General features: G+C 37.2%; 1 protein-coding gene across 3 annotated transcripts in view; it reads left to right on the top strand.

The window, feature by feature from the left end:
- The first annotated feature begins 15,372 nt into the window (after positions 1-15,372).
- Positions 15,373-26,813, top strand: part of RHOBTB1 (Rho related BTB domain containing 1) — a 113,053-nt gene continuing 101,612 nt past the window's right edge. For all 3 annotated transcript variants that reach the window (XM_019731797.2, XM_074339479.1, XM_019731795.2), the window contains exon 1: positions 15,373-15,589. The gene's annotated coding sequence lies outside the window, so the exon portion shown is untranslated. The remainder of the gene's footprint in view (positions 15,590-26,813) is intronic.

The following is a 26,813-nucleotide window of genomic DNA, read 5'->3' as shown; positions in this document are numbered from 1 at the left end:
CATTTATGGCAAGGCGAAGGGGGGGGGTAGAAGTAAGGGAACTCTGGGGACTAGGGAGACTCCATGGTATGTGACTATTGCATAGACCATTATTCACTGGTCTAGGAGTCATGGAAGCAAACATCTAAGATGTACTGGAATATGATGAACTAGGTCAGCCAACTACAGCAGTCTTCAGGACAGTAATTTTTAAAAATGGAAACAAAGCAAGTTTCTCTGCTTTAGACTGTTTGTGGTGAGTGTTCCTCCAATGTGTTCTTAAAACTTGACCTTACTTACCTCCGTTATTTTACATGCTACTGTGTTTCCCCGAAAATAAGACCTAGCCGGACCATAAGCTCTAATGCGTCTTTTGGAGCAAAAATTAATATAAGATCAGGTAGTATATGTTATGTTATGTTATGTTATGTTATGTTATGTTATGTTATGTTATGTCATGTTATGTTATATTTGATCTGATGTTATGTTATGTTATGTTATGTTATGTTATGTTATGTTATGTTATGTTATGTTATGTTATGTTATATTTGATCTGGTGTTATGTTATGTTATGTTATGTTATGTTATGTTATGTTATGTTATGTTATATTTGATCTGGTGTTGTGTTATGTTATGTTATGTTATGTTATGTTATGTTATGTTATGTTATGTTATGCTATGCTATGTTAGACCAGGTATATTATATTATATTATTATATTACATTATATATATTATATTATATTATATTATATTATATTATATTATATTATATTATATTATATTATATTATATTAAAGACCCAGGTCTTATATTAATTTTTGTTCCAAAAGATGCATTAGAGTTGATGGTCCGGCTAGGTCTTATTTTCGGGGAAACACGGTATTATAATTGCCTAGTTACCTTTGTTAGTCCCTAGACAGAATGGAAGCATCTCAAAGATAGGGACTGTTTTTTGCTCACCTTTGCATCTCTAATTACTGTACCACAGTTGGGTGATTAACAAACATTTCTTACATATTGAATGAAAATCATGTCTGTCAGACTCAACATGGACTTAGCTATTGGTCAGACTCAGGAAAGGTGTATGTTCTCCAGGCAGAAGTTTTGAGCAAACTAACACAACACGGGATGATAGGACCCTTGATTCAAGACTCATGTCATGAATGCGGCTGGGAGGCTAATTAGAAAACCAATCACACAGTAAACTCATGGGAAGCAGATCTCCATGACACAGGCTGACAAAAATGAGCCCTTAATGGCAGTTTTGGTATCTGCCCATCTTGGCCCCTAAGGCTGATCTTATTAAAGGTTAGGGCTATTATCTCCAAACAGGTTCTACAACGTCAAGTTGGGTCCTCCTCCATCTACACTTCCTCTTCTAAGTATTTGTTCTAAAATGGAAGAAGTAAATGGGAGGGGAGGGGTGGCTGTGTCGTTCCCCTTGAGCCTCTTGCCCTATCCAAAGAGAAATAGTTAATATTTCACTTTCTGTATAACCCATCCATAAACTCTTTATATAACATCTGGTTTCCAGGCAATTTGATTATATCTTCTACTCCCCAGTGGGGGTTTCTTCCACTCTAGCGGCAAGGAGCTTTCCTTTTCTAAATTAAGTCATGTTAGTCACATTGCACCATCCCTCCCCCCACCACCGATGGAATTCAATGATAACAAAACCATCTCCAGGGCTGCTACCACTGAGGCCCACTGGAAAACATTGCCTCTTTGAAGAATGTTGCCAATATAGCTGACCCATCCCCAAATACTAGCAAAAAATTCAGGTCATCAGTGATTATCCTTAGAGTTAACTAATCATGTCTCCTTGTGGATCACACTCATCTACTCAGTATTTTTTTTAAGGAATAAATTTTGTAACATAGGTTATAATAGGACCGACTGTGAGCTCTTTGTGTAATTTCTTAATAATATTGCTCATGTCGATTAATTGCCTGATCTTTGGAATATGATCAAAGCCAAGGTCCCCTAGTGGCCAGGATGAAGGGCCACAGCTGACACAGAAAACAGGCACTAGAGCCAGGGAGAAGAAATTTCATCTGTCGGGCAGGGAAACACAAAGAGGGACTCTGAGTCAGGAGGCAGACAGCTTCTACAGTAACATTAGCATCAAAGAAAAGGATGAGAATATCATTAAATGTAGAATAAATACATAAAATATAACAATATTTGAAACTAAATAGCAACTCTGTCCTTTAAAAAAGCATTATATTGCCTTCTCGGGAAGCATATATCTAAAATTATAATAATTCAGATTGCTTTAGGTTCCACTCAGAAACATTTTGTTAAAAGATTGCCTTACATCATATTTGAAAAACATAAGCAGACTTTTACCAAATATAGACACAAGGATTATAAACTGAAAATAGAAACCAGAAGACAGACTCAGTGGAAACCAAGGGAATATTGACACTGTATTACACTTGGCAGTGAAGCAACAGAAATCTATAGTGATTTACTACTTTAACACAAGAATAAAGAATTAGGCAAAAATATACTCAAACTATCAGAAATGGTAAGACACTTTTTAGCAATAAATAAGGAAGGAAATTTATATAACTTTGGAGAAGGTTGGCAGAAAGGGACTAAAATGAGAAACAATAATATCTCCTATTAACTTCATTCTTAAACATCCACATTTAATGTATCAACTTTGACTGTTGTTATATGCCTTGGCAACTCAATAAAGTTACTGAAATGGAAAATTGAAAAATTTTATTGTGATATTTCCAACTTCTCCACTAGTGGAACACTTTAATAATAAGCCATTACATATGCTTTCAGCATTCTCATTAAAATGAGTGAGCTATCATTTTTCTTTCTATTCCTAGTTATCAGCAACTTTATTTACCAATGCATATTAAGTAGAACACAAAGCTGAGCTAACCATTTGTGGTTGTACTTTCTGAAGAGGCAAGTATTATCTATTGCAAAGACAGTTTTAAAGCTGGAACGATTCCTAAGTGGTTTCGTATTCTATATTTCATAGTATCAATGAGGAAACTGAGGCACAGAAAGGCGAAGTAACTTGTCCTAAGTCAATAGCTAGTCAATGGCAGAGTAGAAGCCATGATTCTAGAATGTTCTATTATAGTAGACTATCCTAGAGTCCAAATATTATTTCAGTAGCACTTGTTGAACATTGACCTACACTTTTCTGTTTGTAAAAAAAAAAAAGAAAAAAAAAAAAAGCCAAAAAGGAGCTTTAATTTATTAAAAGCCTACTCCAGCCTTATCACAAGGAATGCTAGGTAGCAAAGGGCTCAGATTCCATTTATATTCACCCTTATTTAGGAATGGATATTTTCCTTTTGGCTTTTATAAATCTGCTTCCAACTTTTCCATGTTTTAATTGCCTATAAAATGTCTCTCTGCATTCACATCAGAGTTATGTGGACTATCGAAGACTCTAATTTGTAAGGTGATATCTTCATAAAGCTGCATTAATTCCTATGTTGGTCTTTGCAGAGTAAATCTACTTCTAATCTGGGACCTGCCATTAAGCTGCTCATATCACTTATTTATTTCCTTTTTAAACAGCAATTTGTGCATGTTTTCTTTGGCTCAGGATCTATATAAAACATTTATATTAACTATTAACCCTCCTGAGGCAGTGGACTTAATCGGAAGAGGAGCAGAGTGGAGCTGAAAGAACAGGGATGGGTCCAACTCTTAGTTCAGTTGCCAATAAGTCATGTGACCCTGAGCAAATCATTTATCTCCTCTGAACCTTTCCTCATGTACAAAACGGAGGAAGTCAATTTCATGAGCCCAAAGATCTGAAACTCTACATTTCTAAATTGCTAAATTGTAAGCCAACCTTAATCATTACTATGCTTATATCCTAAACTTCCTTTACACCTGGTATGAATGTCAGTCCTAGCACTGAGACAAGTAAATAAACTACAATAAAATGTGATGTCTCCCTTACTACACTGTGAACCCCATTAAAGGTTAATTCATTTTTATAGGCCCGGTGCCTGGCAGAGCTGACATTCTATAAATGTTTGATATATGGACAAATGGATGGATTGCCACAGCATAATAGTAAGAAGAGCTTAAGTGTATGTGTTTTACATTATCTCTGTAAATAGCCCAGAGATCATTATCCTGAACTTCATCAGAAGAGCTAGCACTTCATATGTATTTTGCCTGTTTATAGCATAATAGACTTCACAGTACATCTCTTATAGCTTGATCTCTTCCTGCCTAATCTTACCCCCTCCACCTCCTTTCTTGACCATAAGCTTTCTGAGAGCAAGATCTGTGTCTGACTCACCCCGTGATTCTGCACCTATTCACTGCACTTATGAGGTCTTCCATCAATTTTATCTGATTAAAGGAGAGTAGTTTCAATAGTGGTCCTATAAAGTAAACGATACATTCTGTAACAAGGCAATTTTTTCATGGAAAAGGTTTGGAACAAGTGATCTTTGATGATAAAATTCTGACTCTTTGTTCTTTTATTCTTCATGAATTTCAAAATGTCACCCCTGTAACAATCACTCATTTTAGTGACTTATTTTCTTTCATATATGGTCAGTTCATAATTAATATAATATAGTTGGGTCTAATAGAATCTAAGATCTCACAGAGGAGAGGAAACATGAAGAGTTCTTTACCCCTCAGTTGCAGTTCCCCCCAAAAAAGTCATACTAGTAGAGTTGTAGTATTTGCATGGTTTCAAGTTTACATGAAATCCTGTGGTGTGGCAAAAGCATTCCCCTTGCCTTGCACGCAAATCATCTCTATGTTGCTTCCATCATTAAATGGTAATAGTCCACCACTCTGAGTGATACGGAATAGCACCAGATTATTGACTCCTGGTGGGAGGTCGTGCCCCCTTTTGACCTATTATTATCTTGTGATTTCAGGGTATTTACGTAGATGTCTTGTTCTCAGACATGTGTATACATTTCTCTGATCAAGGGATGCTTTCCCTACATGCAGTTCTCTTTTTCAGGCAACAAAAGTTTCTTGATTGCTATCTCATAACTATCATACATTCACAATTCCATATTGGCATAAACAATCTATATGAACATATACATAATGTTAATATTTTCTAACTCACTTCTTAAATAGTCATCATGATTCTAAGTATGCTATCAATCCATTATAATTATACTCATTATTAGAAATATGATTTGCTCATGGGGATCTTCATTATTATAAGCAATACTTCATATTACTGTTATAAATGCTACCGATAAACCATGATTATTAGAAACACCATTATTGTATTTACTATCTGTTTTATCAGGTCCCACATAATCAACATGGACATACTTATTTCTATATAAACTTCAAAGGAACCAGATAATCTCTTACTCCTAAAAAATTGCTCTCATGTCAATAAAAATAATAGCTAAGATTTTCTGAGCACTTGCCATATGCCAGTTACTGTGTTAGCATTAAATGCATTAACATAGATCATCTAAATGTCCCCAAGGATTCAATCAGGTAGAAACTTTAACCCCATTTTACAGATAGGAAAACTAAGATTTAAACAGGTTAAATAATTACTCAAATGTTTACAGCTAATATACAATGAAGCTAGACCTGGAACCCAGAACATTTCACTCCAGATTATTGTAGTTTGAGGGAGAGAAAGAACCTGCTCATTTTGGAAAATACCATAATTTTTTATTTGTATAATTATTTCTCCCAATTCAAGTTTGCATTTGCATATCATTTTAAAATTCTGTCTTAAGATCAGAAGTATATAGAGAGTGCAAATTGAAGTATTTGCAATAGGAATTACAGGCTATCCAAAATATAATGACTCATTATTACTGAAAAATTATCAAAGTAGGAACATAATATATATAAGTATTATATAATTATCAGTATAGTATTCTAACTGTGAATTTGCTAGTGTTGACTGATTAATTTTATACCTAATAAGCTTATTAACTGTGTCCCTTAGTAGTATTTCCTTTTTAGTGTGTAAGGTTTAAAGTTAATTTCTTTTCACAAAGATTAAACAAAGATTTTCTAGCTGCCAGAGATAATAAAGTAAAAATGATTAAAAGTAAATTTAACCACAAAGATTTTGATAGTACCACATTACATTACATCCATTTATGAATTGATTTTTGTAAAAAAGCAAATATGTGAAATCTGATATTCATTGTTTCCTTTATTATATTCCATTTGCTCTAGTGCAATTAGTATCACATTCATACGGATTATGTGCATAAAATAGGTATGAAACCACATTCTCTCTGAAAGTTTAAAGAATCTATGAGCCTTTTAGAAAATATGCCTAAAATGTTATCTTAATAAAGATAGCTTACAAATCAGAAATATTTCCTGGTTTTATGATCTGAAGCCAAAATTATATGAAACTGAGGAGCCAAATACTCCTTGAGTTTAAAAGCATGAAAACTAAAGAGTTTAAATATTTACACTGGGAAGCAAATAAGTACTTTGAGAATATGAGAACTCACCCAAATAACCTTTAGAACAAAACAATGCACTGTGATTCATTTCAAAGCCATTGCTATATTTACACATCAAAAACTTATTGAGGGTTTGTCATATTCAAGACCCTATGAGGTATACTATGGAACGTGCCCTCAAGGGGCTTTTCTTTTGGATGGTTCTATTTATTTTGTCTGTTTTTAATTATGAAAATAATAAAACAGACACCTGTTCCACAACACCTAGATTTAAGAAAGGTTAAGTTTTCTTAGCCTATTTTTTTATGACATAAAAATCTGGGTGGTTATATCAGAACCAATAACTCAGTTTTTCACTTAGAAGTCCTTTTACTCAGACCTTCGGAGTCCTATGACAGCACTACTTTAGATTGCAAAAACAGTCTACTAAAATTTCCAGTCTACTTCAATTGTAATAGTAATGATACTTAGGCACAAGGGTTATTTTCCATGAGTACTTTTTTTAAAAGTCATATTGCTTTTAAAAAGAAACTGAAAGAGAAGGGAAATGGGTAATGTGGTAAGTGGTTATGAACTTGGTGCCTGTAAGAGGCAGAGCCAGATTCCTTATACTGATTTTGCCACCTACCAGATACACGGCCTTGAGTAAGTTATTGAATTTCATTCATCCTCAGTTTTCTTCATCCATAAAATAAACAGAATTATATTTCCCTAATAGAGTTGTTGTGAGGATTAAGTGATGTAAGTAAAGCACTTAGAATAATGTTGGGAACAAGGCATATGTTCAATAAATTGTAGTTATACTCAAAATTAGAAAAGAGGTAAAACTGGGGAGAAAAGGTAATACATATGCCATTTTTCAGGGATGTTACACAACAACAAAACATAACAAAAGAATTTAGATGACAGTTTAAGCTTCCCTGGTGTATTACAATAAAGGAACGGAATTTGGGTTAGACTAAAGACTGAAATACAAGTACCTTGCATTACTATAAGCCATGTAGTTAAGAGATGTGCAAGGACTACTTGACCTGATGAAGAACAACATGCTTTGAAGAAATTGTGGATAATTAACTTGTTAAATAATTCACTAAAACTCACCACTTGTCATGTTGTGAATCACTTGGTCATGGACGAGAAGACTGTAAAACAATAACGCTTAAAATTCAAACTTCTATATACAAAGTTCCTTACTTGAAATGAATCCAAGATTCTATTAGAAGACCTAAATTATGGTCACATCAAGGCAAATGGGTAAAATAAGGAAAATGTCAATATCTTAGTTATTCATTGTAAGTTTGCCATATAAATTTGCTACTTTTGCAAGTTAAAAAAAATTGATTACGTATCAGTAATTTCAGAAGGTTCAGCTTATTTGTCTGAGGATTTTCATGACATTGTATTCTGAGTTCAGGGTAGCATTGTAAGTCTACCACAGCAGAAGGAATAGCCTAAATCTTCTACTATTCTTTTTGGAGCCAATCCAAAAGTGCGGAGGTTAGACAAAATAGTAAACCCAGAACCAATTTTCTAAAGGAAGCTAAAGAACGTAAGGAAGATGGCATTATGAAAATATACTTGACTATGTCACATCTACCATAAGGATGTATTTTTTTTAGTGCAATCCTTGAGTAATCCTTGAGTCTCCAATTATCCTTGAATAGACCAATTCTACCAGTTACAACTGTACACATGTGTCAAGGCCATCTTTCGAATAATTTTAAGTTCTGAGCTAAATCCTTTGCTTTAAAAATAATTTAACTCCAGGGAATAATATACATAGGTAGTCTACACGAATATCACGTGCCTCACTCCTTCCAGGGTACATGAAAAAACCTCACTTCTCTATGCACTTGCAGTTAGGTGGGACCATGGGAATAGTTCTGGCCAATGAAATGTGAGCAGGAAAAATGAATATCACTTCTCAATGCTGAAGAAAGGAAGAGGCCCATATGGTTCCCCTTTCTGCACTGCAACCATGAGGGATGACTTGAATTGAAATTGCAGAGCCACAAAATCAAAAGAGCGTGGATTGCCAAGTCACCCTCACGGAGCACAACTGCCATAAAGAGTCACCCACAACCACTGGCTCTTTGCATGAGCGAGAAATGAACTTTTATTTTGTCAAGGCATTGAAAGGTTGGGGTTGTCTGTTACCACAGAATAACCTAACCTAATCTATCCTAACTACTATTATCTTCAAAAACAACCAAAACACCTAATTATCCCTCAGATCCTCTGCTTAACAGATTACTACTAGGCTATAAAAATGCATAGAAAAAAAATATTGAATGGAAATACTCTAAAATAACATTAGGAATTAGAATATGCTTTTTTCCCCAATTCTCCAAATTTTCTCTACTTTAGAGATTTTTCAAAAATTTAAAACTCATAACATTCTCCCCACTATTACCACCATATACATTCCTTCCAGAAAAAAAAAAAAAAATGGTTGTGTGGTTTCTGGTTGTGGTTTTGGTTTTGTTTGTTTGGTTTGGTTTTAAGGGAAAGTTATTTAGGGCTTGAGGCTGAAAATTTGGAACTGGAACCCGACATTTCAGATCTAAAATCTTCAATCTTGTTTTCTAAAACTTGTCTAGAGAGAACTGGGTGAAAACCTTTGGAGGCCCAAGCACTGGAGACACTTTGTTTGGTCCTGATCCCTCTACCCAAATCTGATCCAATATGCAGAGCAAAACCATAAACACGTGGAAGGAATTCTAACAAAGGTTTAATTTTTTTCCCATGGCTATTACACCGTTCCTTCTTTTTCTTGTTCATTTTTTAACCATCAAATACCAAACTATTTTCAATAGGGCTTTATTTGTCCATTACTTGGTAGTGTCTAAGCACTGTGCCTATATTAACTTAGAACCAACTACAATCAAGTGATCAAATTACATTTATTTGGCCTTCAAGTTTCAGAATGAAATTGGAAAGTAATTCATATAAAAGGACATTTTACAGAATAATAAAACTGGGCTCTTCTTAATTATTTAGAACAAGATACATGTAATATCCTAAATTAGTTTCAAATATTAACCAACAAAGTAATATAAGTTTAGCTATAAAGACAATCAGTTTCTAGCCTTGCTTGTGCGGTTTCAAGCCAAATAGGGTTACTCATGTGCAACTCAACCAATAAAAATGCATGCAGGGCACCCAATCCCATTGGCAGCAATTGTCTTAAGATTTCTACTTTTGTTTCTTCCTTGCTTCTTGCTCTCACCTGCTCTACCCAAATTCCGAACTCTGGATGTTTGTTCTTTTGAACTTGATAAAAGAATGTGCTTCTGGCTTTTGACCCCTGGCATACCCACAGGATTCAAAGTGTACTTGGCTTCCTGCCCATCCTGATTTTTTCCCTTCTTGAAGAAAACAAAACATCATAGCTACTATTTAGTGAACAATTGCCCATGTGTTAGGCATATGCGAGGTGCTTTGTATACACCAGCTCAACTAATACCCACAACAAATCTGATTGATAAATATTTTTATCACCTCATTGTGATTAAAGCAACCAAAGAACTTGACAACAATTAAATGGCAAGAGACCAGGATGTAATCACAGATTTAAATCCTATGGTGTTAACTACTGCTGATACTATTGCTGCATCAATCTTTTTTTCATGAAAAATAAATACTGAGCTCCTACTATGTTCCACATTTTGTGCTAAATAATAAAGGTGTGAATAATACAGGCAGGGTCCCTAATTTCATGAAATTGCATTCTAATGGAGATCATGTCATAAACATGTAAACAAATAGTATCATTTCTGAAAATGGTAAGTGCTATGAAGAGAAATAGCAGGTTAAAGTGATGGAGAACAACAGGAGGGGCAGGTGGCAACATTAGATGAGGCAAGAAACATTGGAAAGGAACCACTCATTTGAAAATCTGGGCGACGATCATTCTAGAAATGAGGGAATCACAAGTTCACAGGCGCAAGGTCAGGAATGAGTGTGCTGTCTTCAAGAAAATAAAAGTCATCTAATGTCACTGAGCTTTGTGACTCAGGGCAAGATGTGTAGAAAAGATGAGAAAGGTAGGCAGACCCAAGACCTACAGGCCCTACTTGCCTATGCTAAGAATTACAGTTTAATTCTAGGTGCAATGGGAGGCGCAGTTTGAGGAAGGAAGTGATACGATTACAACATAATTTTTTAAAGCACAGAGAATACATAATTTTTAACAATGAATATGGAAAGAGAGATTAGAAAGAAATGAACGTTCAACGTACCCCAAAAGGCCAAGGCACTAAACCCTAAAAGTAAATGGATTTTCTGCACCCTCAGCTATCAGTGCTATTACAGGAAATACTAGAGTTCATGGGAGATAAGGGATCAGATTTTAATTTACTAATATTTAATTATTTTATGGGTGTCATCTCTTCAAGCTAGGAATATCCTCCCAAGGTGAAATACGTGTATCCTTTCTCATATTGGCAATCCAAAATTATGGTTTTAGAACTGAAGATAGCTCCTGCAATAAATTTCAGGCTTTACAGTTTCTACTCACAAAGCATGTTATAGGTGGAAAATGAACACATTACAACCATAAAATAATTTTATTAAGCAGTGCCTATTGAGAAAGAGAAATGAATACAATCCTCATAATCAAGGACTTGTCTTCTTTTATGGAAGAAAAAAAGTAGTGCCATTATGTAAAATCCATCTGGACATACGTTACAGAGATGTTATTTTACCATCCAATGTTTTCTTTTGAAATAAAACCCAGAAGGTATAGTACTGTAAAAATATGAACTGCACAAATTCTGAGACTTTGTTAATAAGAAAATTAAATGAAACTTTGCACAGAATTTTGTTACAGAATTTACAAGTCACATTTATAGGAATTACAGATAAATTTCCAAATTTGTTTCAGAAATATTCTACCCTATTGCAGCTTTCAAATTCAGGGCAGGGGGAGTGTCAAAATTAGAGAGATGAGATTATAACCAAATCTTAGCAATTTTTTCCTTAAATCCATGCCATAAAATCTAGTATCAACTAGTGTAGCAGGAATATCATGAGAAATCTATGTAACAAGTTTAAAATATGGAATCTAGAGCCAGAAATGCAAATGTAGGGAGAAAACACAGGAAATAAGGTGTGTTCCAAAATAAATATGAGTGTCCTAAAAGTAACAAAGAAAAAATATTCAGCGTATTTTAACAACTAAACTGCAGAGTAACTTCATGCCCCTGGGAAGAAGAAAATCTTTATTTTCTCATAGAAGAATAAAGAACACACATTTCTAGAAGCATAAAAGCTGTAACTAAGAAAAGGCCATCTGGACAACTAGATAATCTTTACAATACATTCTTCACTGTTTTATTTGGTTCTATTTTATATACCTCAGAGGTTTCCATCACTCTCCTTGAAAATTTTCTACCAAACTATTAGATATCATTGCTAAGTAGTAACCAATAATCTCCACCAAGTAGTTTAAAGCACTCTGCCTGCCTCTTACTGATATTCTTCTTATTATTTTTTTCATTACAACTGTATTACCAAAATATTTTTTGTGAAGGTTAAAGTTCTATTTGGGAAAACGGTAGCTGGCAGCGGCTTAGTAGTGAGTTCAATTCTGAGACCCCCAAAGAGAAAAATAAAATAATCTATAAGGCCTCCTCTCACCCTTTATTAACTGCAAAATAAACAAATCTCTAGGAGAGAATGATCCCTTTTCCTTCGTGAGCACTCTTTGAGGTAGGGATCTTTGGGGAATTCAAATACCCTAGGCTGTCTGACGCACACATATATTTAGGTACAATGAGGCATAGCCAAACTTTAACTCATACTTGCAAAGAAAAACAACATTCTCTCCAAGCTCACGCTGAAGCAGCATATCAGAGTGGAAAGTACTCAGAATGGTAAATCAGAGGTTTGGAGCCTAGTCTCAGCTCTGCCAGGATCCGGAGGTTTGAGCGCAAGCAAGCCCTCTGGTATCCTGATCTTTGTCTTCTCCAGTCACACAATGAACTGCAGTCAAGTCTCCCTTCACACACTAAATGAAAAAAGAACTACTGTGTTTCCCCAAAAATAAGACCTACCCCAAAAATAAACCCCAGTTAAGATCGTCAGCCAGACGGACGCATTTAGTACGTTATGACGATGTTCCAGAAGAAGATGACATGACTGTATTTGAATAAATGTAGATTATTGTACAGGAAAAATTAAGACATCCCCTGAAAATATGCCCTAATGTGTCTCATGGAGCAAAAATTAATATAAGACCCAGTCTTATTTTCAGGGAAACACAGTAACCAGATATGCTAATATCAATTGTTACACAATGTTGGTGGCTGAATAACAAAAAATTCATAGATTGAGCCTCCAGACAGACGTGTTACAGAGTGAGGGTGGGAGTGTGAAAGCTTAAAAAAAGTAGGGCAAACCTTTCGCAGCAGTGAGCAGTGAGAAGAGTTAGACTGTGTTTTAATATTATTTCAAATCCCAGGTTCTATGAATACATTGTATTGTAAGAGAAAAATCAACTAATTTAAAGATGATGAGGAATATAAAGTCATACTATTATGATACGTATTAATTCAAAACTGGAAGAGCAGGGTAACCAATACCCCCTAAGTACACACCAAATTCCTTTTTTTTTTTTTTTTGGTAAGTTTAATCATCTCTGCCAAATATCATTATAAATTAAAAAGGTTTCTTCTCTTATTTCCCTTGAAACTGTAGCATGATCAAAACAGAAAAGAGAAGATATAAAAAGATGCTGGGTAATGCATACGCTGAATAGGTAGTCTCTGATTAAAAAGTTGGTTTCATTTTTTTTTCTTTCCTTTCAGGACCAGGGTTTGGGGTTTAATAAATTATTTTACTACTGGTTATATAAATCAGTGTTTCTCAACTTTTCTGATTGGACATTCCATCAGTTAAAAATATTCAGTGTATTTGTATCTGATGTAACTGAGGAGTGGGCCTCTAAATATGTAATGGAAGAGAGTCCAGGCTCAAAGGCCAAGAGCCCGTAGTAGTGTGAGGGTTGAAAAAACAGCAGCAAGGCCAGTGGGCCAGTGAGGCTGTGGCAAGATGTGGGAGGGAAGAGTGACAGAGAAGATGAGGGGTGAGGTGACAGGCAGGTATGGCCTTGCTGACTAAGGCCAAGTCTGAGTTGCTGCAATGGAAAACCACTGGGTGTTTTTTTTTTTGTTTTTTTTCTTGTTGTTTTTTTTTGTGTGTGTGTGTGTGTATGGTTTTTGAGCAGAGGTTGACATGAGCTAACACCTATACATTCAAAGGGTCACCCTAAATTCTACATGGATAATAAACCATGGGGGCAAGATGGAGAACAGGAAGACAAGTTTAGAAGCCTTTTCACAAATTCAAATGGGTGATGCTGGTTTGCAAGAGTGGTAGTGGTGAAGGTTAGTTTTGGAACACCTTCTGAAGATGGAGTTATCAGGATTTACTGATGGGTTGGATATGAGATATGAAAGAAAAGATAGCAAAAAAATAAGAAAAAGTCTTTGCAGCATGAACAATTCTAGGGAATCAAAACAAAAGAGAAAGCTAAAAATCACACCACTTGGAGGGTGTCTCTCATACTTCCACATACAACTTTTCAGGTACAATTAATTATGTTTTCACTTATCTATTTAGTGGCTGTCTCTCCCCCATTAGAATATGGAAGGTCCAGCTTGTAGCCATCTGTCTAGTTCACCCTTATAGCATCTGCACCAAACTCAGTGCGAGGTATTTTTTGAGCACTCATTAAATAGTTAAAGAATGAATGAATGTCCACTGCCTTGAGCAATCTTGAAATTATATCTTACTAGAAACTGTTGAAGGAAATACAGATGCTGAAAAGGATATATTTTCATTAGATGATAGATAGGACTGTAAAGATTTTATAATATTTTCTAGCTTATCCTTTTATATTATTTAAACTCTAAGACAAAACCAATTTTACTACTCCAAAGAAACATTGTGTCTCTTTATGCTATCAGCTTGTTAACACACTCTTCTATAATATAAAGTTTTACTCTGATCTGACATCATATCCGTATTATTTAAACTATTTAATTCTTATGAAAGTATTATTTCTGCTAAAAATAATTGATACCACTAGCCCTCCATTATTCCAACTCAAGCAAAGTGGTAAAACTGAACTGTAAGGTCTACATATAATTTTTGAATCTTATTTTCAATGATTGCAAGACTGCCTGTTCCATAAACTTTTATACAAGCTGTTAAAATCTCTTCAAATCGATTTGGTTGTATTTCATTTTCACCTCTCCTTCATACCTCAGGGGCAATGTAAAAGAAGAGTAAAGAGATGGATACTTCTAAAGATATGCAGGTGCAAGGGAGTGACTGGCTTAGGTAATCCTAGTCACTGCATTATTCAAAGGTCACCATATTTAGAGTTTGAGACAGAGCTTAACATGTAATGTATTGCTTTCTAGCATTAATTTTTACTTAGAAATTAAGTCCCTTTAACCCTTTCACTGAAATGTCAGTAGATTGGGGGTTTGAAAGGCAAACGTGCAGAAGGCTGCAGTAATTGAAGTCTTTGTATAAACGACACAAGACAACACCCAGTTTGTCATGTCAGCAGAACCCAAAGATGGAATCATTTTAATTTCCATCTCTTAGCTAGAGAACATTCCTACAAGAAAAGGCTGACCCTTGACACCGCCTGAAACTTTCCCCAGACTTGGCATCCGTCTGCAGGAGACACCCCCTCCTGACGCACCATAAATCCCAGACGGAGTGTGGGGCCACGGGAGACTGGGGCGCGCTCCCTCTGGCCCTACGTGGAAAAGGACAGGGTCGCAAGCACTAGGGGCGACAAAGGCTAGGGGACCCAAGAGAGAGGCCGGCGCAAGTTGGGTGACAGCTCTGGGGGTCCGGAGGCGGCCCAGGGCTCCAGGACCAGCTTCCGCTCCAGGGCCCCGCCCGGATGACTCCTGAACAGGCCACGAGGGTGGGGAGGGACCCACAGCCTCCGCCCCGCGGGGAGGCGGCGGCCGGCAGGAGTGAGGTGGCCAAGAGGGACGCTTGTGGGGGGACGTGGCGGGGCGGGGGGTGGGTGCCCGAGGTCGGAGAGTGTGTGGGATTGGCGCAGCGGGATCCGCACCTCTGCCCCGCGGCTTTACAAAGCCCACACACCAGCCCTGCAGCCAGGCCGACCGAAAGCCACCGCCTGAGCCTCCAGTGTTCCCAGGTAGCCTCTGCACACCGCGGGGCGGGATCGCGCGGCGGGTAGGGGGGAATGCCGGGGTGGGAGGGGTTATGGGGGGTCTCTCTGTGCACCCCCACCCTCCTATTCACAGATATAGGAGACGCGAGGGCATGGAGAATGCCTTTGCTCCCCTGAAGGAGAGGTGACCACCTGGTTACCTTACAGTGACCTCCTGACAGCTGCCCAGCTGCTGAAAATGCACAGGGACCTAGAGGGTGCTTGCTTCCAAAATACTTTAATGCTTTGGGTGTTTTCTCAGCCTTCCTACCTAACTGTCCCCAATATACATATTCATTCATTCTCATTCTCTCCTCTCTCTCTCTCTCTCTCTCTCTCTCTCTCTCTCTCTCTCTCTCACACACACACACACACACACCACACACACACACACACACACACACACACACACACACACAGTGTGGAGGCGGGGTCTGCAGGATCACAACGATAGAGTAACTGTCAATCAGAAGAGATTAGAATCTGGGCAGGACGTGTCCAGGCTGGAGTCTTCAGAAAGTACCTAGGTGCAGCATCTGCAGCTCCTCGGGTCCAGCCCTCAGGTGATGCGTGATTGATTTTGCTTGGTTTGTTAGCTCTGAAAGTCCCAGGCTTGTAAAAAGGTTTCGGTCAAGACTCATCCTTTGATCCATAGGTGCTTGCTTTGCTCTGCTCTCCCATTCTAAAAAGTTGGAAGTGGGTGTTCAAGAGAGCTTAGTCTTTAAAACTCGTGAGTTTTCAAAAAATAAAAATAATATAAAATATAAACTCTTAGCTTGAATTAGGTTTTTTGTTTTTTAATATACATGCATGCATTTTAAGAGAATCAATAACTGGTAACGTGATTAGATGAAGAGTCCAGCAGGTGTGGCCTCTTTAGAATTGAAAACTACGTTTACTGTACAGTTTTAGAAAAACTGACTCCTTTGGTATGTGCTTTATTTTTGTGTTATAATCTTGGGATATGTCTCTGTTGGGAATCCTGTCACATCCTAAGTGTCTTGTGAGGTTTCCTTTGGAATTGGCCAACCAACCTAGGACAGAACCCAGTATGTTCCCTTTATATCCCCTTTTTATTATTAGTGTTTCAGGTGGGTCCAACCTACTCCCCAGGCCTCTTGCCTTGGTCTCCAATGAGTGGAAAAAGATATCAGAAATGCCCTCTAGGCAAGTTTGGAGCACGAAGGAATGCTATAGACTTTTTCTCCTCCGCTGAAGTTCTCACATATTGGCAATTTAAAACCTAAAGCATTGTTTACCACCTGTCAGACTCAGAAGTATAAGGATTAACTAATAAAAGGTTTGTAAAATGCTTCCCAAATATAAAATTCCATAAATATGCTAAATAGTAATAATCCACCCATTGTTAAATTTATGTAGCTGCTTCTGCCATGCATACAAGATGATTTAGAATGCATGTTTCCTGTCAATTAAACAATGAGTTTGGAGGAAAATAATGAGTCCAATTCACATCCTATGAAACTTTGAAATAAAATTTCTCCCATAAGGCACCGTTGGCAGAGAATCATAAAGCATTTCAAAAAGCTACATATGGAACGACATTTACCTTAAGGTTTGGAGGGAAAGGGACCCAGTGAACACCTGAAACAGAACTATTCAGCCCTGGTTCGTGTGTGCCTGAACCATAAATATTCCCTTACGTTTTGGGTGAGTCTACAGGGAGGGCCAACAAGTGTTGTGGAACAGCCGTATAGCTGCTGTCTTGTTTAATCCATGAAATATGCCTCTTGGTCTCTTAGTATTTTTAAGGCTGAAGTTCAGTCTGTGGTTTTGTTCATAGACAATGAAGAAAATCCTCATAGTTACTTGGATGAATTATTCATTCTTCCAATATCATGGGCTTGGCTTTTAAGCATCTTTAGCACCAGTAATCATTTTAATATCCTGCAGATAATTGAATTAGTTTGTTCCCAGTGGATTGAGTGACATGTTAAAATCACATCTTCCTCTTTGCATGTATTTACTAATGAAATGTGTCATTTTTCTGTTTACTGGCCTCTTAGAATAAAACCTGTTTCTTATATGCTAATTGAAGTATAAATATTGTTATGGCTGGCACTTTCTGTTTTATGAAAACAATTCCAGATTCACCATTAGCAGATTAAGCGGTGAGCAAAACCATGATTTGGGGGATGTTTTTCCCTGAGAGCTTCCCACTTTCAATGGCCTTTTCTTTTCATTTCTTCCAATCAGGACTCTCAGATGGAGAGCTGCTAATAGATATGCCCCAGCCTAGTATTCCAGAACTCCCCATCTGCCACCACTCCCTTTATCCAAGTAACTTAACCTGTGCTCTACTTATTTTCCAACAGCTTGGTGTGGGTAAAAGTGCATTAGGCGAAAAATCAAAAGAGCTCGCATTTATCACGCAGCCATGATATACCAGGCACTGTGCCTCATTATCGCATTCAATCCCTGTAACAATCCGATGCAGTAGAGATGTCACCTGTGCTTCACACACAGGAAACTGAGTCTCCAAGAAGCTCTGCTGCCCAAAGATGAGCAGTTTATGCAACAAAAAAGCCAGGATTTGAACCAAGGCATTCTGGCACTTCCTGATACACTGTGATCCCTAAGAAGGATTCGCATTCTGGACTGAAGTGTAGAAGAGTCTCCCATTAACCAACTGGCCATTTGACCTTGGATAAGTCTCTTAAACCTTCTGGGTCTCTTATTTCCTTTCTTTAGTTTTGGATTACATTCTCTCTCAGAGATGGAAGGAACTGTTCCAGGATTTTGGTTGCCAAGCACATAAACCGCTCCTCCCACATGATTCAGAATCTGCTATCTTTTGCCCTCTCCTCAACTCCCTCCCTTATTTACCTTTTATCTTCCTTTATGTGCAAGTAAATATTACCTCCTCCAAGAGACTTTTCCCATTTTTCAGGCCGTATTATTTTCTGTCTTAGCCCTTAGTGGTCCCTCATAACACTGATTACAAACTGCACTTGTTTTATTTATGTCAGTTTATATGTGGTTGTTGTTTTTATCTCCTCCCCATCACTCCCCCATCAGATTGAGGCCAGAGCTCTTTTTTGTCTGACTTTTTTCCTTATTGTATTCCCAGGGTCCATCACAGTGATAAGTATCACATAGTCAGATATCAATAAGTATACGATGAATGAATAATTACCTCTTAGAAAGGACATGTGCCTATATATTGTCCTTTTCTTAGGATAACCTAAATGAAGTGCCATCAGTCTCACAATAGTATAGAGAGTGAGTCTGACTTATGAATGGGAATCCCATTATAACCACGGAGACAGTAGGGCTTCCCTCGGACACGCAGGACAAATGGATACACTGCACACTGTCCACCACCCCCCACCCCAATTTTACAGCAGAGCAAACGGACCTCAAAACATAACAGAAACTTGGGTTTGGAAGATACTTTAGAGACAAGTTAATGGTCTAAACCGCTGTTTTATTGATGAGGAGACTGATGCTCAGAAAAACAGAACCTCAAGTATAGAACCTGTGCCTCCTGACTTCCAGACCTGCGTTCTTTTCACCAAGAATCAGAAATCTCAGGGACCACCTAATCAACAGGGGTAGGGAACTTTGGACAATGCTGCTTTCTTTCAGAAATTCCAAAGAGCCTTAGGTTTCCCGGACCAATCCTGAGTAGCAGCATTAGTACACAGCAGAATATCCTACTTCAGCTAATCTTATTTTTAAATTTCAAACCGCCTCTAAATTTCCGTGACTCATTTACTATTGTAATGATCCATCAGGCAGCCTTTTAATACCTATCATTAGTTTACCAACTCTGCTTAAATGCTTGGAAGCTCCAAATGCAAAATCCACAGTGCTGAGCATTTAATACTAGCATGATAGATTCAACATACATTTGAAAGATAACTGATATTTTGAACTTCCAAATGATGATGGCTTGTTTTTAAGGACTAAAGTAACTTTTCTTTCTCAGAGAGTAATCCTAGCTAGAGTATTACATCCCATAAAAAAAGCAGTTCTTAAACTTTAGGGAGCATAAAAATCATCTGAAGTCTTTGTAAAAACCCAGATTGCTTGGAGCCACTCTTCACAGTTCCAAATTAATAGGTCTAAGATTGAACCCAGACAACCGCATTTTTAACAAACACCGTTAGTGATTTCTCAGTCAAATGGTCTGAAGATCTCACTTTGAGATCCAATAATAATTTTGGTATATTTTGAATTTTCCCACATTTCTTCTAAGAGGATTTTTAAATTAAATTTATTGGGATAACATTGGTTAATAATATTATATAAGTTTCAGGTGTACAATTCTCTAATATACTATCTGTATATTGCATTGTGTGCTTACCACCCAAAGTCTAGTCTCCTTCTATCACCATATATTTGACTCCCTTAATCTCTTCATCTTTCCCCAAACCCTCTCCCCTTCTGGTAACCACCATACTGTTATCTGCGTCTATGAGTTTTGTTTGTTTTGTTTGCTTATTGCTTTCTGGTTTGTATCCCACATATCAGTGAAATCATATGGTTCTTGTCCTTGTTTTGTCTGACTTATTTCACTGAGCATGATACTCTCAAGATCCATCTATGTTGTTGCAAACGGCAATATTTCATCCTTTTAATGGCAGAACAGTATTCCATTGTATATATGTACCACATCTTCTTTATCCAGTCATTGGTCAAAGGACACTTTGGTTGTTTCTACTGTGAACAATGATGCCGTGAACATAAGGGTACATATATCTTTACGAAGAAATGTTTTCAAAATTTTCATGTAGATCCCAGAAGAGGTATTGCTGGGTCCTAGGGTAGCTCTAGTCTTAATTTTTTGAGGAACCTTCATACTCTTTTCCACAGTGGCTATACCAATTTATATTCCCACAAGCACTATACATGGGCACCTTTTTCTTAAGAGGATTTATTTAAACAAAGATATTTGAGGAGGAGTTCAATGTGTTTGAATCTAGAAAATAGCAGAGATGACCTACACTGGTTTACTAGTTATGAAAAGCATCTATTTCCTTGTAGCAAAAACCATATATGTATAATCGTGATACAGAACTCTCATGCCATGGATTCCAGGCTGCCAGAGCTCTTAGGAACACCAGGGTCATCTGCAGTGGTAGACAGCAGAAGCTGGCTCTTCAGCTTACAGAGGCACATTATGGTTACAAGTATGGAAGTTATATTTTATTTGGTCTGTGCTGAACACCTTGAGGACATTTTCCACAGCGCCTTAAAGATGGTAGACGCGAATAGTTAATACATGAATTTAATGGATAATAAAATACATCACATTTTTTTGATGGTACTTTTCCTTCCCATTAGGAAATATAACTTTAAAAGAGGAAAATAAAAATCAGAAAAATATACCTAACCTCCATGCAAAATACTGTTAGTCTGATATTTCTAGACTGAAATATTAAAAATGAATTTGAAACATGTATTTGGATGTCTACCATTCATATTTTCTAGAAGAGCTATAGATTGTAACAAGCTTGTATCTCCATTAGGGTCTTTGCATTAGGTAGTCTCTCTCTCTCTGGGAGTGCTCTTCCCTCCGATCTTGTTTGACCCAGCTAAGATGACATCTTTTCAGAGAGGTCTTCCTGACCACCAAGCTCATTCACTTTCTATTACATTATTTTGTTATTGTATATTATTACCATCCAATTATTTTATCTTTTTTGTTTGTTTGTTTGTTTTTCCTCATCCCCACGGGACTAGTAGTATCCTGAGGTCAGAGGTCAAGTCTACATGTTTACTGCTATTTTCTGAATATCTATTACAGAGCCAGGCACTTCACAGGTAATCAATCGATATTTTGTCAATTAGTTCAATGTCAAAAAACAAAGATCTGATCTTCTGGTGTTATTCCACTGTAAATCAGTAATTTTAATCTTTTGGGTGAAATGCACCTTTTAGAATTAGATTAAAATCATGAAACTCAATAAAAATTTACATGCAAAAAATTTTGCATATAATTTGGAGAGTCCACAGACCTCAGACTAGGAAACCTAGCCCTAAAGGTGTAAGTGTATACAGTAAGAAAATCTAACTGAACTATTGAGCTAAATATCACAAAGAAAAACTAATTACTATGAGCACCAGTGTCTTGATGTTCATACATTTATGGTAATAAATTATATGTTGCCTTGGGAATATTTTGCAACCCTCCAAAGGAAAAAGAAAGGCTATGTATAAATGTTGTATATTTTATTTATATGCTGGAAAGGATTTAGGCTCATAGAAAAAGACTAATAAAAATATATACGGCTTAGCAATATAAAATATATTTCAAATAAGTAAGGGAAATGAGTCAAAGGAAAAAAAATAAGGCTAAGAACATAAGATGGGGCCAGGAAAAAGATTCATACTCAAAATGTATGCCATGAAATTCAACACTCTTGCTAGAAGATAGTAACAAATTTTGTTCTCAGATTTTAGTAGCCAATGAGAGGAAGAAAAAAATCAGTTATGCCTTGTAGAGGGTCATATTTTATATATACTTACATATGAATATACATACAGTGTGTATATATATATATATATATATATATATATATATATATATATATATATATATATTTAATAGCAAACTGTTTCTTAAAAGAAAGAAGCTAGAATATAGTTATAAGGAATAGAGGTTATATTTACAATGTTTGCTTTTGGCAAGTGCCCTTGTACCTAAGCCTGCAATAACCCATAATAAAATGTTCAAAAATGACTAATGCTTTGGATGTTTATAATTAAGATTCTAAGGCTCTCTGTAATTTTTGTTAGCAGTAGGCCTTGCAGAAAGAAGCCTCATTAGGTCAGTAAAGCCCTCCAAAAGTCAGGGGAGGAGGGTTGGGGAGGTGGACTAAGAAAACAAAGGTTTTTCTCCAGTTTTTTCACACCCCCACCAGTCCCTGTAGCATTCCGCTCTTTCTATGTTTGCACACTATTTAAATAAAATGTCTGAAGCTCTCATTCTCCCCTTGAAGGGGGCTGTGCACCTAGGACTTTGACTAATGCAAGTTATTCCAGCTAACCTTAGTTTCCTTAGATAGCTGTCCATCGGGGACTTGTCCGCCTTCTCTATTTGAGAGAGCAAATACAATAACCAGCTTCTCAGAACATTATGTGGAATTGTGGCATTCTCTGAGGTGCTATAAATGGATCACATTGACAGCTTTATTTGTCATTCTTAAATGGAATGTGGTTTCCCCCTTTGTGTTAAATCGAAATCAGATGGCATTTCTTATTTCAATGTAGAATGTTTTTACTCTCATAATTGCAAAAGTACATTTATAACTGACACTATTCTAATTTGCAAAATTTGTGTTTCATTATTTGGGGTGTATTTGAAATGTAACTGAGGGGGAAAAACTCATACAACATTTTCGTTTCATCTATTTGTTGAGATCCTGATACAGTTGCTAGAATTCAGTCACCATATGGAAGCAGAAACTATTATATTTCATGTAATGACATGGATTTTAGAGGCAAGGATATAAAAAAGCATACCTGGCAGAACATCCACAATCCAGAAACTTAAATGTCTAGTTTTTAAATTTCTTCTCTGCTTTGCCTACCCAGCATGTCTTTGGTTCTAATCCTCTCTACCTCTCCTTGCAGTGACTCTTGTTCAATACATGCAGTGGCAAAAAAGGCAAGAATAGGGGTGAAAACTACTACCTTCCTATTGCAGCATATTTCTTATATGCAAAAATCAGTTGCTTCAGCCCAGGTGAAATTTTTTATTTAAAAAATCAGTATTATTCCCGTCCATGCACTGCTGATTCTGGGTGAGAAAGGAAGTTCTCTGACTTTCTTAAATCCATCAAAAGCTCTCAATGCTCTTCTTACCGATCTCAATACTATGCTTATCGTTAGAATTTTTTACATCTAGGATCAGAGTACATTTTTCTCACTAAATTTATATGTTTATTTTCATAGTCATTTCATATACTCATGCTTCCAGTAAAGTCATCTTTCTGAGAACTCATTATGCGCCAGACGTTGTTAGGATGCAAAGAATGGCTTCAGGTATTCTCTGCCCTCATTTTGGTCTCCATGCTGATGGGGAAGACAGACAGTAAAAGAACGACACAAATCAGTATGAAAATTAAACTGTTCTAAAGGCTACAAAACAGAAATACAAGGTTCTAGAAAATGGGATCTAAATGACGTATAGCGGCCTACTAGACCAGGAGTACAGGCAGAAGGCATAATGTATGGGAAAGCCATGATGTATGGAAAGCAGAAGAGAACAGAGTTAATGGAAAGGAAAGGAGAGCCAAGCAGCTGGAGTACCAGGAACAGGTAGAACAGCTTGGGTATGGAGATGTCATCAGGGCCACTGCCATGAAAGGCTTTTTATCCATATCAAAGAACGTGTCTTTATCCTACGACCAATAAGAAAGACAAGGTAGGTTTGTTTTTGTTGTGTTTTTTGCTAGGGAGGGGTGTAGTTAGTTACATCATCAATTTTGTATTTCCAAAGAAATATTCGGCAGTAAGAAAAGATGAAATAGGACCATTTGTGACAACATGGATGGATCTTGAGAGTGTAATGCTGAGTGAAATAAGTCAGACAGAAAAAGCAGAGAACCATATGATTTCACTGATATGTGGTATATAAACCAAAAACAACAAAAGAACAAGACAAATGAGAAACAAAAACTCATAAACACAGACAATAGTTTAGTGATTACTAGAGGGTAAGGGGGAGGGGGTGGGAGATGAGGGTAAGGGGGATCAAATATATGGTGATGGAAGGAGAACTGACTCTGGGTGGTGAACACACAATGGGATTTATAGATGATGTAATACAGAATTGTACACCTGAAATCTATGTAACTTTACTAACAATTGTCACCCAATAAACTTTAATGAAAAAAAATACAAAGAAATGTATATTTCTGGCTACAAGGTGGACTATTGGTTGGCAAGGGGCAAAAGTTGTATAGACCAGTTGAAATTTTTAAGCGGAGATACTGGTAGCTTGCCTTAGGGGAGGAAGGATGAGATGTTGGTGATTTCTAAAAAGTAAATGGATTAGAAAGATGTATGGGGGATATAACTGATGGGCCATCTTCTAAGTAAGTGTCAGGGAATACTGGAAGAGGAACAACTTTGCAAAGACAGGTGCTAAATTCCGAGTTCAAAAGTCTTAGATGCACCACAGGACAGAGCAAGCAGATGTTTATTTATGGGTGTGGAGCTTGTCAGAGAGCTCTGAGGCTTGGATATAAACTTTTGACTCATCTTCACATTCACAGGTCTGGCTATTACTGGTATGATCCACAGATGGATCTGATTGCCTAGAGAAAGGGTAAAGTGAGTGGTAGAGGAGAACACTAGGACCAAAGTCTTGAAGAATTCGAATCCATAAAATAGTGAGGGATGAGCTTGCAAAGGATGAAACGAGCAGCAAGAGAAATAGAAGGAAATATAGAAAATAGAAATAGGAGGTTGCTGGGCCATCGGGGACAAGGAAGCAAGGATTTCATTTCAGGTAGGTAACAGTGGTCAGTTGGCTTGAATGTGGAAGATCATTTTATTTAGCAAGAGTAGAGAGCCCTGATCAGGAGAGAACTGTTTTGAATTAAAGAGAAATCACTAAGTGAAATGTACAGGAAATAGAGTTGTAACAAGTGCTATCTGTGGTTATGCCTGTTTGAGAATAGTTCATAAGTTCACATCTCACATAGATCTCAAGAAGATAAGTGGGGAGCACGCATGATAGAGAGGAAAGTCATTTCAACATGTTGGTGATCACGAGGAACAGTGGAACTAGAGTAGAATTTAAGCATAGAACAGTCTGAGGTTCTGGGTTCTAACCTGGGGAGAAAATGTGAACCTGACACTAAGAAATTTCATGAGCACAGTGCTGCATGTTCCTCCACCCTGGTACTCTCATGACCAGGGCAAATAAACCAAAGGTTCACAAAGCAGTGTGGACTGGCCTCACCCACGTGCTGAGGTCGCTGTGTGTAGGAAGAAGGCCGTGGCCTGTAATGTCGCAGAGCATTCTTACGTAGTGACTTCTGGGAGGTGAACTGCATCCTTAGTTTGTCTCCCTGCATCTACTATACCACCACAGCTTGAGTCCACCCAGTGGTGGCAGAGTGGAAGTTAATATCTCAGCACAATCAGCAATGTGATAAGGCAGAGGTCTGATTAATGGGGTATGAGCTGTGAAGGGGAGGTAAGAAAAGAAAGAGGAGAGCCACGCGACGTGATTACTTGCTGTAGTTTGGCTACAAAGAGGAAGAGAGAGATTGGGGGGCACAGCTGGGAGACAGACTAGTGGATGAGTAAGCACTTACTCATTCAACAAATATTACACAACCTTACATGTGACAGCTACTGGGACAGGCTCCGGAAGGCATGTTCCATCCCTAATGCGAGATCTTGTATTTCATGTGATAATTTCAAATGCAGAGTGACTAAGTATTCTGTGGTCTATTTCCTTAAAACAAATGCAACATGTTTCCTCAGAAATAAACCCTTACTTAATTTTTTATAAAATGATCAAATTTCTGTTCAAATAAAAGAGAAAAATAACACATCCACCTGTACTTGGTTTTTCTCTCATCCTCCTTCCTTTCATTCCTTTTGTGTTTCAAATGTGAACAGTCTTAGTCTTGACATTGTTACTTATTCAGAAGCATTTTCTAGAATGGTGTCTTTAAAATCATCTAAACTTCAATTATTTATAGAGCATCCATAATATTCAAGCATTAAATATTATGCTGTGGAAGTCAGAAATGTAAATACAGCAGGGTTTCCGTAGCTAAATTATGAACTCTCTGAGTGCTCTTGGCACTGCTGTATATACCTGTACAAAATAAAGCCAGAGTACTGTAAATGTGGCTTTTGTAGCAAGGGTACAGTTAAGCATCCTTGGGTATGTAGAGGAGGGTACAATGAATTCTTACTCAAGAATTCAGGAAGATCCCTCAAAGAGGTGGTATTTGAACTGGGTGTTAAAAAATGAGCATTTCAGACAGCAGAAGGCTAGTAACCGAAGTCATGGAGTCAGGAAACAGCTTTGGGAGGGAGGAGAGACAGTGAGGAGAAATGGTTTAGCATGACTAAAGAGGTTATATGGAAAATGGTAAATGCATTGGTCTCAGATCTTAGAAAGCTGTGCTGAGAAGTTTTAGACTTGACCCTACAGAGACTGGAGGGAGTTTGGCCCTACAGAGACTGTTGGAAATTTGCAAGCAAGTGGAGAAAC

The sequence above is a fragment of the Rhinolophus sinicus genome, linkage group LG07 (genome assembly GCF_036562045.2).
Source record: "Rhinolophus sinicus isolate RSC01 linkage group LG07, ASM3656204v1, whole genome shotgun sequence".
Taxonomy (NCBI): domain Eukaryota; kingdom Metazoa; phylum Chordata; class Mammalia; order Chiroptera; family Rhinolophidae; genus Rhinolophus; species Rhinolophus sinicus.
The sequence above is the reverse complement of the archived record's forward strand: the minus strand, read 5'-3'. Positions and strand labels throughout refer to the sequence as shown.